This window comes from Bos grunniens, chromosome 1 (genome assembly GCF_055505025.1).
Source record: "Bos grunniens cultivar Pamir isolate PY7600 chromosome 1, Bosgru_T2T1.0, whole genome shotgun sequence".
NCBI lineage: Eukaryota > Metazoa > Chordata > Mammalia > Artiodactyla > Bovidae > Bos > Bos grunniens.
Window position 1 is genome coordinate 24675995 of NC_141165.1, and position 11535 is coordinate 24687529.

Sequence of the window (11535 nt, forward strand, 5' to 3'; positions counted from 1 at the left end):
CAAATTTGCAAGCACGAATTACAGTATTCTTGAAAACTGAAGAAATAATAAATGGAAAATAGCCAAACCAGTTTATTGTTAAGGAAATTCATAAAATCAAATTTATCACTGGGAACCAAATCATAATTTCCTAGTTATCCTAATGGAAGGGGCAGTGAAACCAATAATCCCAAATACTCTGTTCAATTTTGCTTTGGAATGCTCAGTATGATTTCCTCCAACATATTTCCTTTATAAATATGGTTTACTTGGGCTGGTATTAAAATTGATAGTCATTCCTATTACAAATACTAGATGTAGTAAAATGAGGAAGTGCAGCAGCATCGGGAAAAAAACCAATTAAGCAGTAAACATGTACTGAATTTTTTCCATATTCTCAGCACTCTGCAAAATGTCAAGGCAAAGAGATAACTTTAAGATAGTGTTCATGTTCTCAAAGAGTTAATATTTTAGCAGGGAGTTAGATCAATCATAGAGTAATTAATTGTTTAATTTTTTGGTATCAACTCTAATTGTAGCAGACAGACATGGCTGAGTTGGGGGCAGCTTCATAGAAAGATGAGCTTTAATCCAAGATTGGATAGGTGAATAGGATTTAATCAGATAGCCATATTACAATATTCAATATCAAACACTGGAAAACTATAAAAGGAAATTTAAATTTATCAAGTCCCTATAAAGTGCCAGGCACTGGTAAGAGGGCTGTTGTATAATTTAATATTTATATTGATTATAAGAAGTAGTTATTATTAGCAAAGATGAAAGCAGGACTGTCTGATATCAGAGCTCACATTCTTTTCACTAATAAGCAAGATGCATGCAGATAACTCAGTATTATATTGATATTTAAAATAGTAATGAAGAGTAATTAAATGAGCATAGGCTGGTATAGAAATCACTTTTAAAAAGTATTCTATGAAACAAAGATTCTTTAAGCTTCTCTATTTTGCATAGTTGACAGTACTATTTCCTTTTTGGAATCTTCACATCCCAAATAATACTTCAAAAATTACATATATTTCCTTTTGCTAAAATGAGTGCAGTATTTAGAAGGAATAAGACCCTCTTGTGCAGAGTAGTAAAAAGGACACTGTCTCTAGAAACTTTAATGTTCCTGTAGATTAACATCCAACAATCAAACCTCAACATTCCTTGATCTTCTTTAATTTCAAAGACTCATAAAGCATCAGGGGAAAGAGACAAGAGTAGGCAGTCACAAAAGAATTTAAGGAGTCCTTACATTGGAAAGCTTAACCCAGAGTCAAGAGCAGTCACAGCAGGGTTGCCAAAAAGAGTTCTGAACAACTAAAAATCATCTACCTATAAGGAAAGGTGTTCCAGAGGGCACAGAATGTTCAAAAGCCTGGAGGTGCTTTTGAGAGACTACTGTTAATTTATTGCAGTTGGGGTGCAAATGGGAGGAGAGTGGTGAGAGAAAACTGAAGAGAAAGAGGACCCATTTCCATTTAAATGGAATACAACTTAAAATGCCATGTTAAATTATTTGGCTATTATCCTGTCAGCAATAAGGAGTTAATGAATAAGGATTTTTATCATGAAGTTGCTAAAAATTTATGCTAAGGAATCATACTCTAAGGAAAAGGGAGAAAGATGTAAAATAGTAAATAAACTCTTAATAGTATTAATAATAAATACAGTCTTCTCTTGAGGGTTTATTATGTACCAAATGCTGTGTTCTAAGGGGCATGGTGAAGAGCAGGGAAGCTGGCATGCTGCAATTCATGGAGTTATAAAGAGTCGAACTGAGCAACTGAATGAACGACGATGAACAGGCATAAATTTAAGTCTTACAATCAGCCTATGAAGTAAGTGATTAATATGCCTATATTACAGAGGAGGAAACTGAGGTTCAGAGCATCTGCAGATTTTAAGTGATAGAGTAAGGATCCATACCTAGTGCCATCTGACTCTAAAGCCTATGCTTCAAACCATCATCCTACAGTTCATCATATATTAACAGACACCATAGGAATAATCTGAAAATAAAATATTGGGGCTAAAAATAAAATGCTGTCAGTAAAGATGTTAACCTGGTGTAGAGAAATTAAAGCAGAAGAATTGATAGCATTTAGGAGCTATCAGGAACAGAGGATGTTGATGTGACTCCTAATTTCTAGGTAGTTGCCTACTAGATAGATTATGGTATAAGTCACCAAGATAGTTAATACAGGAACAAATGCTAAGGTAATAAGTTTGGCTTTAAGGATGCTGATCTGCAAACCCTGAAAGATATCGTTAGGTAGTGAGAATAGGAAAAAGAGGTCCAAAATGGCGGTGGGTAAAAGACAAGGAAGGGAAAAGCCTGCAAAAATAGAACAAACGAAGGAGTGAGGACCTTAGGTAAAACAAACAGCCCTCCTGGGTAGCCCAGTTTACATAGGGCAGGCTCAGGGGGAAGAAAGAAAACAAAGAGAGGAGCAAAATTGAGGCTAGGGCTTTTCTTTTCTCGTATTTTGGGTTGGACCACCCTCACACCTCCAGGACGTATTTTCCTTTGCTTGCCAGTAAAACTGAGCTATAACACTGGTCCATTCATCACTTCAAATTTTTGCTGCGACTGAGGAAATTACATGGAGAATGCTTAAAATTCTCCAAGCCAGGCTTCAGCAATATGTGAACCGTGAACTTCCAGATGTTCAAGCTGGTTTTTAGAAAAGGCAGAGGAACCAGAGATCAAATTGCCAATATCCACTGGATCACTGAAAAAGCAAGAGAGTCCCAGAAATTTTTCTGGAATTATTTCTCCTTTATTGACTATGCCAAAGCCTTTGACTGTGTGGATCACATGGGCATACCAGACCACCTGACCTGCCTCTTGAGAAGCCTGTATGCAGGTCAGGAAGTAACGGTTAGAACTGGACATGGAACAACAGACTGGTTCCTAACAGGAAAAGGGGTACGTCAAGGCTGTATATTGTCACCCTGCTTATTTAACTTATATGCAGAGTACATCATGAGAAACACTGGGCTGGAGAAGCACAAGCTGGAATCAAGATTGCCAGGAGAAATATTAATAATCTCAGATATGCAGATGACACCACCCTTATGGCAGAAAGTGAAGAGGAACTAAAGAGCCTCTTGATGAAAGTGAAAGAGGAGAGTGAAAAAGTTGGCTTAAAGCTCAACATTCAGAAAACTAAGATCATGGCATCTGGTCCCATCACTTCATGGCAAATAGATGGGGAAACAGTGGAAAAAGTGGCTGACTTTATTTTTCTGGGCTCCAAAATCACTGCAGATGGTGATTGCAGCCATGAAATGAAAAGACACTTACTCCCTGGAAGGAAAGTTATGACCAACCTAAACAACATATTAAAAAGCAGAGACATTACTTTGTCAACAAAGATCCATCTAGTCAAGGCTATGGTTTTTCCAGTATTCATGTATGGATGTGAGAGTTGGACTATGAAGAAAGCTGACTGCCGAAGAATTGATGCTTTTGAACTGTGGTGTTGGAGAAGACTCTTGAGAGTCCCTTGGACTGCAAAGAGATCCAACCAGTCCATCCTAAAGGAGATCAGTCCTGGTTGTTCATTGGTAGGACTGATGTTGAAGCTGAATCTCCAATACTTTGGCCACCTCATGGAAAGAGCTAACTCATTTGAAAAGACCCTGATGCTGGGAAAGATTGAGGGCAGGAGGAGAAGGGGACAATGGAGGATGAGATAGTTGGATGGCATCACCGACTCAATGGACATGGGTTTGGGTGGACTCCGGGAGTTGGTGATGGACAGGGAGGCCCAAGCATGCTGCAGTTCATGGGGTCGCAAAGAGTCTGACACGACTGAGTGACTGAACTGAACTGTAACACTGGTCCGCCCATTGCTTCCAGTTTTTGTTGCGGTGAGACAGAACCAAGGAAATTACACACAAGACAATATCCTACTAAAGATGTCTAAAAGTCAGCTGGATGAGTTCAAAGTCCACAGTAAAGGATCTGAGCAAGAAGAGATTTGGGAGGCCTCAGCATTTAGAAACAATGGAAGTAGATGAGACCGTTAAAAAGAGAATATGTAAATAGGGCTGACAAAAGTACCCTGGGGAACACCAAAACTTAACAGACGGATAAGAAAGAAAGGCATATGAAGAAATCTAAGAAATAGTCTGAGAAGTAGGAACAAAATTAGAATATGGCATCCCAGAGGTAAGAAAAGGAAACATTTAAAAATGAGTAGAATTGAGACTTCGTTGGTGGTCCAGTGCTTAAGAATTCACCTGGAGCACTATACCTTAAATAAACCACTGCAGGAGATGTGGATTTGATCCCTGGTCAGGGAACTTGGATCCCATAGGCTGCAGGGAAACCAAGCCTCGTACCACAACTACAGACAGGCCTGAGCACCACAACAAAAGATCTTGTGTGCTGGACTGAAGATCCCCCATGCAATGAAGATCCCACCTGCTGCAACTAATACCTGACACAGCTAAAAAATAAACAAATAAAAATATTAAACAACAATAATGAATGGAATAGTTTAATGATGACAAATGTCACCAAGAGAAAAGAAAAGGACTTGAAGGTGTTGCAAGAATAAAGCAACAATGTTATGAGTGACCTTGGGGAGAACACTTTCAAATGGATTGTTGTTTAGTTGCTAAGTTGTGTTCAACTCTTTTGTGACTCTGTGGACTGCAGCACACCAGACTCCTCTCTCCATGAGATTTCCCAGGCGAGAATACTGAAGTGGGTTGCCATTTCCTTTTCCAGGGGATCTTCCGACCAAGGAATCATACCCGTTTCTCCTGCATTTACCACTGAGCCACCAGCAAAGCTCTTCAAAACAATTCTGTTGTTGTTGTTCAGTTGCTAAGTGGTGTCTGACTCTTTGGACTGCAGCACACAAGGCTTCACTGTCCTTCACTATCTCCTGGAGTTTGCTCAAATTCATGCCCATTGAGTCAGTGATGCTATCTAACCATCACCTGTCGTCCCCTTCTCCTCCTGCCCTCAATCTTTCCCAGCATCATGTTCTTTTCCAATGAGTAGGCAGGTTCTTTGCATCGGGTGGCCAAAGTACTGGAGCTTCAGCTTCAGCATCAGTCCTTCCAATGAACACCCAGGACTGATCTCCTTTAGGATGGACTGGTTGGATCTCCTTGCAGTCCAAGGGACTGTCAAAAGTCTTCTCCAGCATTACAATTCGAAGGGATCAATTCTTCCCAGGTGGCACGAGAAGTAAAGAATTTGCCTGTCAATCCAGGAGTCACAGAGATGCAGGCTCTCTCCTTCGTTTAGGAAGATCCCCTTGGAGTAGGAAATGGTAACCTACTCCAGTATTCTTGCTTGGAAAATCCCATGGATAGAGAAGCTTGGCGAGCTACAGTCCATGGGCTCACAAGGAGTCAAACATGACCGAGCACACACACTCATTCAAAGGAATTAAAAGGGCTTTAAACGGCAATGGTAGAAAGGATAAGAAAGCAAGCAACTCTTTCAAAAAAGTCTGACTGTAAAAAGTGAGAGAAAAATAGGACAGCTACTGGAGAGGTCTTTGGGGGTCTTTGTTGTCCTTTTCAATAGAAAAGATTTGAAATGTTTGTTGAATAAATAACTGAAAGAAAAACAAAATGCAGGCCATGCTATGAACTAGTTTAGACCTTAGAGAAACTGTATCTCAGGATTACAGATTTTAAAAATTTATAAACAAAAGGGTTGAAATATGTATTCTCTGAGGTTCTATGGCATTCTGTGAATCTGTTGAATTAATCTAGGCACTCAAATGAGAACATACAGGTGCTAACTGGTAAACCTGGTATTCAAAGGATGAATGTTCACTCTTCCTGCTGGTACCTAAAACAGTGTTTGGCACATGGGCAGATATATAGTAAATACTTGCTGAATAATATCCAAGTACACATAATACAGATGACAGCACAATCCGAGAGACAAATAAATGTGTTCATTTTACTGCACAATAAATATAGTTAAAAATGATGCCAGGAGGCATTAATGCTCCTTTATTCCCTTAAATTTCATGGTTACTGTGCAGTTTGAAGCAGTCTAGGGAATCAACTATTGCTGGAGTTGGAGACAAAAGATTCCTTTAAAGGTCAGTCATAAAGCAGATGTGCCTTATATAAAATGATTACTTGCCAATCCATCTGAGAAGTTGTAAATTTAACATCACAACTAGGTAAGCAACCTGATTGCTTACTAATCAGCAGTAGCATTTTAAGAATGTAGAAATGGAAAGCAACTAAGGAAATAGAAGCTTTTTTAGCAGTAAGTTTAGCATAGATTTGGATAGAACTTCAATATTCAGTGCTCAAGAAAGTTAACTTAATTGTAATCAGTTAGAACCCACTGAGAGAAGTTTAAGTACCAACAATTTTAGGTAAACAGGCACAGATACTGTATATTTAACAGAGGTAGCTAATCTCAAATAGTAAATTCCTCTGAACAGCTGAGAACAAAATTTTAGTTCTTTTGGATTTCAGAACACTGTGCTTTATTTATTCATCCTATAATTTTCCTACAAACCTCATTATGCTAGCATCTCACACTACATAAAGTTAACATCTATTGGCAGTTACTGTGTACTAGGCACTAATCTAAGCTTCTCACATATTAATTCAACTGTGACGTGTATAGATATTATCACTTCGATTCTACAAATGAAGAAACAGGCTCAGAAATGTTAAACGCAGACCCAAAGACAAAGCTTTGTCTTTGTGAGGCAATAAATTAATCAGAACAGTTTGCCTCCAGAGTCTATAGTCCTAACCATTTTGCTATAGTGACTTTTTATAATGCAGGAAAATTAATATACTGAAGAAACAGGCAGCATTATGGAGCTAAGAAATATAAAACTCAAATTACTCAAATATACTTATATAAACAAAAACGCAGGTCAACCCAAAAGACACTGAAAAAGAACAACACATGAGCTAACTTATCTGTAATAGACTGTAATTTTAAGTGACTAAAATTTTTAGGGAGTGCTTCTAACACTCTGAACATGATGGGATTTCTATTTAAATTCTTTCTAGCCAGAGTATTTGCATTATAGTGATAAAAACTGAAGGCAGAGTTAGAACAGTAATCTCTTCTCTCAGTCCATATAAGAGAATGTAGACTAAGAATACAGTGCCTCGTTTTAAATGCTTTTCCCTAGATGAAACCAGTATTTTCTCTTATTTTCAGAAAGCAGCTTGGGGTTAAAAGCACTTTTCCTAAAGTAGTTATGGAAAGGAATTCAAAAGAGTCAAGTGAAAAGATGACACTGAGATTTAAATTATAATATCTTGGCCATGTTCTTTTATATGCATTTTGCAAGTTGCTTCACTAAGAGAAGCTTTTGCTTCCCTGTAGATTTAGTGAAACCAAGAATCAGAAGATTGAAACCCAATATGCTCAAATGTGAAAGGGCTAAAAGACCTTCAGTTTTTCAGTGATTTATTGTTAAAAATAAAAAGAAATCTCTCTTAATGAACTAACATGATGTTTTGAAAATATACCCTAGTCAGCAAAATCTCAACAAAGAAGAGCCCCAAATAAGGCTGGCACAATTAAGATGGTGGACTTATCATATAAACTATATTAGAAGTTTTCTTAAAGGTACAAAGGCTCAAACTTGACTTACCCTAATATCTTGGGATGAAAAATGTAGATTGTCCTTTAAGAGCCAAGTATCTCAACATGATTACAGTCAGTGAGGAAAGATAAGGGTTTAATTCATAAACACACAAAACATGAAGATCCTGACAGATTTTTTGTTTTTCGGTCATACCACAGGGCATGTGGGATCTTAATTCCCTGACCATGGATCAAACCGGCACCCCCTGAATTGGGAGGCAAAGTCATCCACTGAACTCCCTGGAAGACCCAAACAGGCAGATTTAAATGGGTGATTTCCTTTCATTTTTGCATCATAATTTTATGTGTCTAGAGGCAGACTACATTTGGCTGCCCTTTTATCCACAACTATGAAATATGATTTAGATAATCATAGAAACTGAAGCCATGGAAAAACTAGCAATAAATATCTAAAACTAGTTCAACATTATCTGACAATTACACATTTTCAGAGTGTGCAGAAGTAAAATATGGGAAGTTGTGAAATAAGGACCTAGATCAGGCCAAAGATCTTAGAATATGAGAATAAAGCCTGTTAAGAATTTAGTGAAACATTTTTTGTGATTAAAAAATGGGGCATGAAACTAAGCTAGTTAAAAACAAGACCAAGGGGTTACTCTACTAGGCCAGGTACTGGCAAAACTTTTGGGTAAAGGGTCAGATAGTAAATATTTTAGGGTTTGTGGGTCATAATGTCTCTGTTACAGCTACTTAAGTTTGCCTTTTGAACAAGAAAGCAGCACATAAATGAATGAGCATTGTTGTGTTTCATTAAAACGTTCCTTACAAAAACAGGTGTCTAGTCAGATTTGCCCCATGGGCTATACAGTTTGTCTAGCTTGTATTGGGCTACAAAGCTCTTTGGACATATAAACTGCATTATACTTTTATGTACTTAGCATCATTACTAACATAACGTTCATTAAATTATTTTTCAGCTCAACTAACTCATTATCCATAGTAAATATGACAGAAACATATTTAGGTAATTCATCCACTTGGGACACATCAGTGGGCAAGAGACAAAAGCCTCACCACTGCTATAGGGTAAACCCTATGGAATATCTTTGAAACTGCTTTCATTCACGAGTAACTGCTACTAGCTTCTCTTCTGAAGATAAGGAGAATGTGCCACTTTTGTGAATATACAGTAAAATACTGGATTTTAAAACCCCAAATGTAATACCTAGTTTTCAGTGTTGCTTTTCTTGGTGATCTGAATCCCCACCTGCTGCCTCCTGCCATTGCCTCAAGGGTAATCCACTTGATCTAGGAACCCTTAAGCTGCCTACTGTAGTTCCAAAACGTCTTCTGATTTCTCTTTTCTGTGGTGTACAAAGATGCAGGAAGCTAAAGGAGGAGTCAGAGGGACAGGGGGAAAGTAGTGACTGTTAGGAGCAAAGCAAGAGATGTGAATTCTCAAATTTTTCAAAATACAGATGGAGGACAAAATCTACCATGCTATATTCCAAACCTACACTAGACACTGAGCATGTTTATGTACTTCCATAACTTTATATAACAGTTCATTTAGCATTAATTTTTGGTTTTGGCAGGAGAGAAGATTAGGAAAGCACAGGCTAGGACTGCAATTTAATGCTATCAAAGCAACAGTTATTGCTGACTAAAACATTTCTTTTAATTTAATCTTCCCAACAACCCTGTCCAGCAATGAATATCACTTATTAGCAAACTAAAGTTCAAATGTAAAGTAATTTGTATACCTTTGTCACAGGTGGTAAGAAATAGAGCCAAACTTCAAACTCAATTTAACTCCAAAGGCCATGTTTCAACACAAAAAATGCTGGAAAGATATTATTTATTTATAAACTGAAAGTTTCTTATATATATATAAATTGGGTTAGCAAGAAGAAATCATTTCAACAAATACCTAGTAATTACAGAATGGCCACTGGAAAAAACATTTTCAAAATAAAAAACCTACTGCAGAAAGGAAAAGTGATTATTTTATCACTCAGGGAATATTAAATAATATAAAATACTTACATTCTTTTATTCAAATAAATGACCTGACAGGAAAGTAAACTTCCTTTATAATTAATTTTGGTGGAGAAAGATTTCCAATTTCTGTACTGAAGAGTGGAAGTGTTATGCTTTGTTTAAATATTATTTTTAAAAAATATCTGGCCACACCACACAGCATTAAATATTGTTAACATTGCTTTCAGCCTCTAATAAACAGTTAAAACACATTTTTACATTATAATAATTGTTATTTAGAATAGATCTTCTCAGTCCTGGCTCACTGCTTAGATCCTGAGGTATTAAATAAATTAGGAGTTAAGAGTATTTATAAAGTGGTACTTTAAAGACCACTGTCCCCGTGCAAGTAAAAACAGTATCCAAATAAACAGGCTAGTGAAGTTGAGGAAGCCTTATGCTGTCCTTCAAGGGGTGGGAAGGCATTCCTTACCAGAAAGCAAGCTCCAAAAAGTAGAGGCCCAGGAACAGGGTTGCAAACACAGTATGGAATTCTTAATAAGATGTTGGAATCATGAATTGTACATGCCCCTCTAAGTTGAACATACTTACTTATGATTTCCAGAAATTTTTAGAATGTTAGAGTCTAATAAAATTTTGGACAAGTTGAGAGTTTAGCCATCTACTTATGTATTCCAGTTTAAAAACAAAACAAAACAAAAAAAGAACCCTCCAGGAGCTGAAAAAGAAATGAATATAAAACAAGTCCTGGATCTTTCCCTCCTAACTTTCCTAGACCAGCCACTCAGGCACTTGAGACTGGACACACTATTAATAGAAACAAAGCTATAAAATAATCACTCTGAAGTCATGGACCAGTAAAAAGGAAAGGCTTAAGACTAAAACCAAGTAGATAGTTATTGAGGATAGACTTCTTAAGAAATAAAAAGGTAGGGGAGGGGAGATCTAGAAAAGAATGAAGCAAAACGGTTGTATACTTTATTCCTAGAGGGATAGCTACTGTTGCCAGCTGTTGGCCTCATTCCCTTCCCCTTCAAAGCAGTGAACTCTGCAGACTGAGGTATATTATCTGTATTTTGTTATTATAAGAGTTTGGGGACAAGGACCTAAGTGAGCTATCTCTTTCGTATTCACAGATATTAATACTCTAAAGGACTTGGAAGGGGAGAGAAAGAGGTCTAGAAAGAAGACTGTGGATTTTTATACACAGCAAGGTTAAACATTTCTCCTCATGGGCCTTGGCCACCATCAGTCCTATCTTTACCCTAACTGTTTGGAGGTAAACAAGTTGAAATTTGCAGAGGAGAACCTTCAGTCAAGAGTGTAATGGAGGAACAAACTTTGTAATAAATATGCTATACTTCTCACTAATAATTTGACTTGTAGCTCCCTGAGGGATGTAGATTTTCTTTAATTTGAAGACTTAAGGATAAAGCCTGGGTCCAGAATACAGGGATGTTTCCCCCAGGCCATTCCTACTGCTGTCTAGAATAGAAACATGCAGGGTAAGGCAGAGAGCACTACAAATTTAAGACTACAGAGGGTAGGACAGCTCCTCTCAGGAGGAAAAAAAAAATTGAGGATAAATTCTAGATCCCCAGGCCTAAAAAGGCAATAGGGGCATTAGTTCAGCCCTAACTCTTATTTACCTGGCTCTTTAAATGTCTCTGTATATGTCCAGAAGGAGCTGAAGGAAGAAGTGTGTTTTCTGCTACAGAGAAGAGAAACTGAAGGCTGCTTCTACAGGACCAGCACTAGGGGGCACCCGAGCAAAGTATACTGAGCTTGACCTGTGAGATAGCCAAAGAGGTTCAACTCTGGAAATTAGGGGAACAGAGGAAATACCCATCGGTAAAACCCAGTGGACTTCCATTTTAAATAAAGATCTAATCCTGATCTTGACACAGTCTTCTCATGTACTTCATTTTATAGAATACTGTTCACTGTTAAGTTATAATTTGAATTTAAACTTCAAA

At 37.5% G+C, this 11535-nt stretch overlaps 1 protein-coding gene across 3 annotated transcripts in view; it reads right to left on the bottom strand.

The window, feature by feature from the left end:
* STAG1 (STAG1 cohesin complex component) overlaps nt 1–11535 on the bottom strand; it is a 496597-nt gene that overhangs the window by 25529 nt on the left and 459533 nt on the right. The window lies entirely within an intron of this gene.